The sequence below is a fragment of the Chinchilla lanigera genome, unplaced genomic scaffold (assembly GCF_000276665.1).
Source record: "Chinchilla lanigera isolate Chin_1 unplaced genomic scaffold, ChiLan1.0 scaffold00024, whole genome shotgun sequence".
Lineage (NCBI taxonomy): Eukaryota > Metazoa > Chordata > Mammalia > Rodentia > Chinchillidae > Chinchilla > Chinchilla lanigera.
In genome coordinates this window covers 26213704-26221272 of record NW_004955425.1, presented here as the reverse complement: position 1 = coordinate 26221272, position 7569 = coordinate 26213704, and the positions used below count along the sequence as shown (strand labels likewise).

At 40.5% G+C, this 7569-nt stretch overlaps 1 long non-coding RNA gene across 1 annotated transcript in view; it reads right to left on the bottom strand.

The window, feature by feature from the left end:
- LOC102004298 overlaps positions 1 to 4429 on the bottom strand; it is a 156020-nt gene extending 151591 nt beyond the window's left edge. The window contains exon 1 of the long non-coding RNA XR_001234297.1: positions 4256 to 4429. This is a non-coding gene — a long non-coding RNA (uncharacterized LOC102004298). The remainder of the gene's footprint in view (positions 1 to 4255) is intronic.
- Positions 4430 to 7569: the final 3140 nt, after the last annotated feature.

The window sequence follows — 7569 nt, the reverse complement described above, 5'->3', positions numbered from 1 at the left end:
TACCGGGAACCGAACTCACGACCTTGTGCTTGCCAGGCAGGCGCTTTTGCCGCTGAGCTAATATCTTCTTAAATCTTTAAGTGTCTTCTGTAGTTGTGTGAAACATATCTTCTCTTGGCTTATCTCACCAATTGACTTTTCTGGTTTTAATACAAAATTAGAGAAAGAAGCAGAAAAAGGAAGACCTACTACGAGTGAAAATGACCAGGGGTCCTCTGCTAATAGGGTATACAGAAAGTTGAGCTACAGTTCCTATCTGCTCATTGTTGCATCTCTCCATCTACCTGCCTGCCTTGTCATTTTTTTTATACATAAAGCAAGGGTCATGCTGCTGAGCATCTTCTGCTCTATGTATGCTGCTGAATGTTCTTGGACCCCCTAGCGTGTGTCAGATCCTCCTTATTCTTCCTGCTTTTCCAAGTCTGCACATCCTAATGGTCACCACCACTTTGTACTGTAATTGTGATTGTTACTCAGAAGCTATCTTTCTCTATAAATATTGAAATTATTTAAGGAGTTCTGTCCTGTTCTCCCACACATACACCTACACCCAGTCCTTCTCCCCCCTTTGCAACCTGGAAGGACATAGAGTAGCTGCCAACAGATACGTCATTGCCACAGGGGAGAGAGCTCTGAGGATGTAGGCATCTGACAGAGGGAAACACGAGGCAGAGAATAGAGATTTTGGCAGAGCAGGGTCAGCCTGGCACTTGAGGCAGGTGTTTGATCAATATGAAGATGATTTCCAGAAAATTCTTAGCATTTACCCTACTTTGCTGTTGAAATTTTGAAGAAATAATCATGTAAAATAATTTCGTTTGGTGCTAAGGATAGAACCTTGGCAAATGCTATACCACTAAGCCACACCCCTCCCTCATGTAAATAATTATTGAAAAACATCCTGGCTGATAAACAAAAGACTTGATTGACAACTTTGTACTTGTCTCTACATGCCTCTTCGGTTTGCTTGCCTTCTTTTGCTGCGATGAGGAAAACCTAAGAGGAAATATTGCTCAAATTAGTGAACTGGGCTGGCAGGTCATTACTGTAGGTTTGAAATCTCGGGCACATCTTAATTTTTCATCTATAAAATATGATTTGCCAGAAAATAAAGGCAACTATATTTTACTGGCAGCCTCAAAGACAAGCTTACCACATTCATTCTGCTTTAATATGCATTTTTAAATTATTCATCTGTAATACATAAAATAGCTCATTTTGGGAAGATGTCTCATTTGGATGTTAATTTGCAAATAAGAGTCAGGAAGGGGTCTAAATAAATTATTCGTATAAATATATGCACATAAAATATCTTCTCAAAGTCTAACAAACCAGTGAATAAAATCTTGGAAAGACTGATCCAAAGATAATCACCTTGACGTGGAATAATTTTATCACAGTCTATCTTCTGTGATCTTCCTTAGTAATCTGAAAGATGAGATTAGACTCTCATTATGAACTATTTATAAACATCATCTGAGATGATGGGAAAGTAATGTGAAGAATTTGGGGCCTGGTAATGAGTTCCTTTGAAGTTGGGGAGGGGTGGCAGTGGGGACAGAATTTGAGATAATTGCTGGTTGTCTCCAAGGAGTCCCAATGTTGATGAAGCTTGTGTTTAATAATTAAAGATGCTAACCTCAGAGAGAAACTGAGCAATGTTGTCAGCAACCCCTGGACATTTAAAAAAAAAACCCTGCCTTTTGGTCTAACAATCACTCTCTGTCTTCCTTCCTTCCCCCTCTGGCCTTGCTGTGTCTCCAACTTAAACCCTGAGAAGAACAATTAAAAGCATGAGGAACATAAGATAATTGGCTCAGAAAAACTCGACTTTGGCAGCACGGCACACTGCAGCTGTAAAATACCACCTTCCTGCCTGAGGTGCCATTCTACAGAAGAAGAATAACACAGCTACCTCTCCCGAACATGTTCAGGAAATCACAAATATTTGCCTAGCTCTTTGAAGTTTGTAAGATCTGCATGTGGGTTAGGTCCAGTTAATGCATGCATAGGAAGCCCCTTCTGGGAGAAGGGTGCAACTCTGGGTGTGGCTTTCTCTTCCCATTCATTTTAATCTCCCTTGTTAAGACTCCTGAGAACTTCACTTTGGTTAATCACGCCAGGCCTAGCATCTTCTCACAGGAGAACTCTCACAGTCCATTCCTAATGTTCCACACTGCTCTATGTAACTAATTGTTACCCCAATCAAAAGTGTCTCTTGGCCTAGTTGCATGGGGTAGGGGAATTCTAATGGGAAATAAGGGAGTGCTGTGGTCATTTTTCATGCCAGTTCTCAGAACACTCGTCTGGTCTAGAGGCATTTTACAGGCATGTCAGCAGAGCACCGAGAAGAAATGGAGAATGAACAGTATGGCCACAGTTTGTCCAGAAAGCAAGTCAAAGGCACGGCCTCACTTCTACCACTTTCAAATAAGGTCATATTCTGAGATCTCAGAGTTAGGATGTCAACATATGAAATGTGAGGGGACATAGCAACTCCAAGTCAGTAATTCCCAACTCTTGGTTGAGGGCTAAAGCAGACAGAAGCAGCAACCCTCATCTCAGATCCATTCTTTGCAGGGAAAATCATGTCTTCCCCACTTTGGGCCACAATGCGAGACCTGCCACTTGCCTGGCCAGACACCTGGTCTACCCCTGCCTGCTCTTTCTCAACCCTGAAGGGGTAGCAGAGGAGCTGGTGGAGGAGACAGTTGTCTCGACTTCTCCTGGTAACAGAGCACTGTGTCCTGTGAAGCAGTGAGTCAGCAATGCATCTTTCCTAGGTTCCCTTCTTGGCTGTCACTGGAGCTCTGAAAATGAAAAGAGATAAAGCTAACAATATTTATGGGGGTGAGAGGGATTGCACAGCCTGCTGAGAGCATGGTCAAATAACAACAGGTGTCTCCTGGGTCTCCCTGTGTGTCCTTACAGAAAAACAGATTCTGCTAACTAAAGGACGTGTGTTTATGCAGCAGGGTTTTCAAGATTGGAAGCAATATTTAATTGTTCAAATCTGGAAAGCAAGGCTGAGTTCTGCCCCCAGCCTTCTTTGTCCTTCCTCCCCTCTAGGACTAGAACCTCCAGCCCGCGAGGAAGCTCCACCCACACCAGTGGTGGAGACAGGCGTTACCAGGGTAAAGGGAGCTCCAAATTATTTCACAGCTTCAGGCACCTGCAAGTGTCATACTGCCCAGAATATTCCAAATTTAATGAAATGCACTGGGAATAACATTTCCACTTGCGTCAGTATAGTGATGGGAAATTGACTATGATTTTTAAATTTAGTTCCCAAAGCTGGACATCTGGGCTCCCCTTTACACTGCAGAGCATCATCTTCCAGCTGATGAGCATCTAAAAGGCGATGGGGTGAATTAGAATTTTACTTGATCATTTGTCTACATTCAAAAATTTTGAATACATCTTTCTAAACATATGTGTGGGTTTAAAGTTGCCAAGACTTAATCTTTACGAAATATGTCCTACTTCCTGCTCCTCAGGATTATGTTGGCCTTTCCCATGTGAAATGACAGGGCCCGGAGATATAGCTCAGCAGCACAAATGCCTGCCTGGCAAGCGTGTGTCCTAAGTTCAATTCCTGGTACCAAAAAAAAAAAAAAAAATCAATACACCATGTGAAAGGACAAAGAGAGAATAGTCTGTTTTCAAATATTCTTACTTGGCAAAAGTAAAAATTGGCAAATCTAAAGTGATCCTTTCCCCCTCTTTCCACACAAACGTATACATTTACTTTTTTAAAAAATAAATTAAAAATTTATTATAGTGAAAGGCATACTGCTATTAATTCCCCCCCAAAAAAATACAGCCTTTTGCTTTGAACATACTTCATTCTTCTTGCCACCTTCTAAAGCAGTTCTAGAAGTCCCCTTTTTTGTTTTATTGTTTGTTGTTATTATATCATTGTGATAAGCAAGTACATTTATCCTGGGGAAATGGAGCATACACCATAACATGTCAATCACTTTTTCTCCTCTCTTCCCCAGATCTTTTTTGTCTTTATTAGGCCGTTATATCCAGAGGTCTAGAAACCACTGATCAAAATGAGGAGGGCAACTACCTTAAGAGATAGTCTTGATAATATGGTCCATTGTAAATGCTATAAAAAATATCTCAGGAAAGGAGTAAAACAAAAGACCAAAAAGAACCTCCCTGAGATGAAACTCACAAGACTCTCCAATAGCTTTCCCCCTGCAAGGCATCACCTCTTCTTCCAGCTTGGATACCCAGCCCTACCTACCTTCCAAGAACACTGCTTCTTCATCTCACCTAGAGCCAAATTTGTGACACCAACAGCCTTGTTTATTTCTGCTCGAGCTCCCTTCTTCCCTGCTTCCATGACTCCCATGGACCTTGTGCCCTCTCCAATATTTCAGTCTCTCTGTCTGAAATGCTGGCTGGCAAGCAGGCTGTCTCGGACTATCTAGAGAGCAGGAAGCAGATGGAAAATAAATGCAAAGCACAGGCAGGACAAGAGAGTTGGAAATAAACAAACAGGAAAGAGACTGACTGGTCCTTCTGCATTTCACCCCTGGCTCTGAGAGATAAGACTTAAACAGAGAGACGTCAAATGAGCTCAGTTTCAACTTCTACCAGTTTCTACTACAGAGTGGACTTTTCCTTTGAATAATCTATCTCTACCCTGTGTTAAAGAATGATTCAAATTAGTGACCATAATTTGTTTCAAATGTTATAATCATCACCACATTAGAGATGTGCAGCATGGGAGAATTTAAAATCATCATCAACAAGAATATTACATCTTGATGTGCACATGTGTTAAAAGTAGAAACACTGACTTAGACGGATACTATGTATGTTCAAACAGCATTAGGCCCAGGGCTGGGAAGTTTTAAGTCATTGGAAATCATGATGGCTCTGCCTTTGTCATTCTTCCAGTGTCAACAGTATCAGTCAGTGTTTCACTAGAGACACAGATATAACACAAGATACACAAAGGAATGAGAAATTACAAGATTGGCTTGTGATGGTCACCCACAGAGTTGGACAAGGAAGCATGCAGAAAGCATGTGCTCACTGCAGACCGAAGGCTTCGCTCCAAGACCTACAGCTCACTGCAGTGTCCCGTGTAAGTTCTTATCAGGGGTCCAGTGAATCTGCAGTGGAAGGCTAAAGAGTCTACAATGGACTGCTGACGGACCCAAGGCAGAAGCCAAAGAATCTGCACTAGAAGCCAGGGGATGACGTCTAAGCTGAAGGCAAAGACTAGAGCACCTCCAAAGAATAGAAGCAGATCCATCCTTCCTCATTTCCCCTTTACGCCATCCAAGCAATGAGCTTCCCTAGGGTTGGTCCTATACAACCTAGGGTGCAGATGAGCCTCCCCAGGGCAGGTCCTTTGCACCCTAGGGTGTAGAATTAGTGAGCTGACTCAGTTAAGCTTCTAAACTTCTCACATTGAGAAGTTAACCAATCATTACATCCACTAGTCTCTCTTCTCCCTTCCCTCTTGTCAAAGTCAGATGGAATGAAAGGATCTAAAAGCAATTACTTATATCTCCTAATTACCTAAAGTCAAAGCATTACCTCTGACTATCAAGTATTTTGTATTGGAAATACTTTATGCTCTACATCAATTCTGTTCAATTTTCCTCCCTGAAAACTCCTTCCTTAAACTTCCTATTATCTTGGACATTTCTTCAATGCTCTCCACCTCACCCCTGGAACAAAGTCTTCTCGGGTTTACTTAGATGACTGTTATAAATAGTAGTTAATGCTCAGGAACTGAGTTATTGAGGTCATATCCAGTTCCAACTGATGCCCACATGAATTAATTATATGATTTCATCAGGGTCTTTTATTGAGCCTCAGTTTCCCTGTTTGCATAGTAACAGCACTAAGTTCTCAGAGGATGATCCTGAAAATTAACAGCACTAAGTTCTCAAAGGATGATCCTGAGGTGATACAAAGCTCTGAGAACAATAGCTTGTATTTGAGAATTTGCTAAAATCATCACTGTCATTGTATGGACAGAAATGATCAGTGTGAACATATTTCCCTTGACGTTACAGAGATGAGCACCACCAGACTCTCCCTCCCCCAGCTCCTGTAAACACTGGATCAGTAAGTGAATAGAATGCTAAGAAATGAAAAAGAAAAAATAACTGAAAATTTAAAAGCAACTGGCTCTGCAGAAAGTAATAATTTAAAATATCTCTTATTGGGGTTGGGGATTTAGCTCAGTGGCAAAGCGCCTGCCTGGCAAGCGCAAGGTTGTGAGTTCGATTCCTGGTACTGGAAGAAAAGCAAAATAAATAAATAAATAAATAAAATATCTCTTATTTCTTAAGGTCAGTCTTTTTTTACAGAATTCTGTCTCCAAGGTTGTTTTATATCATGGAAGTCTATTTTGCTCACATTTTTTTAAAAAGAGCCTTATTTTAAAGGCCCTTTAGGTATAAATAAATGTAAAAGGGAAAAAATGTCTTAAATGTTTATTTTTTTTCCAAAGTAGAAAATAATTGTCTATTGTCACCAATATAAAACCTTAATACACTGCATATGTCCTTATTCAATACTTGTTTTGTCTCTAAGAGATCAATTTCCATCTCTCTGAGTTATCAGTGTAAAAAGACACTGTGTAGGGTTCTTTAATGAAAAGAATGGCATCGCATGAATTAGTTACCAAAAGACAGGGATAGTTCATTTCATTTTGAAATAATTTTCCCAACACTTTGCAGCTACAAAAGGGGACAATGGTCATCAAAGACAAATTGTGTCTACAAGACAATATTTTCTGCTCTGGCAAGATAGGTCTTATATTTTCATAGTTTTAATATTACTGTAGGCAATCCAACAAGACGTTATTTAGTAGCAAAGTTTGAACTTGAGCAAATACAATCACGTACCAAAGGAATTCTACTACTCCGTGGGCGGTGGAGTTAGAGGAGCCCCAACACCCCTGGAAACACAGACTTTATAAAGGGCTTCCTGCATGGTCTCCACAAATGAGGCTGGCAGCAACCACAGGTTAATTTTAATGTGAACTAACTGCATTTTAATCTCATATTAAATATAAACTTGTTCAAGTGAAAGTAAACATTCTTGCTGTGTTTTGAACTGGAACTCTGACTGGGGAGACCGAGGAACAGTGCAGAGAGTTATCTGTCCGAGGGAAGAGGCTGTGATCTCCCAGTTCCACTGCGATTCCTATCTTGTTCTTCCGGTCAGGTCATGTAGCTTCTTGGTGTGTACTCCACAAAGCTCAGATCAGAATATTTAATTATCTGCAAAGGATGTTCTATGGATTAGCTGTCAAGTGTTTTGAGACCGTTAACTATTTGACAAATGCTAATAAGACACTTCAAGGGAAATGGTATCATCTGTTCACCTATTATTTCATCTGTCTGTCTAACTACCTTTAGATTTATTATTATTTACAAGGTCTCATTTTTAAGTTGTACTGTAACTCCACAATGTTTTCCAAATAATCATCATATTTTAATTATAAAGACATGAGTTTTCAGCCACAGTTGCTGTGTTAGGATCAGAGGGAAGGTAATCCACCTAAAGCCCTAGTTGGCTGATAATCAC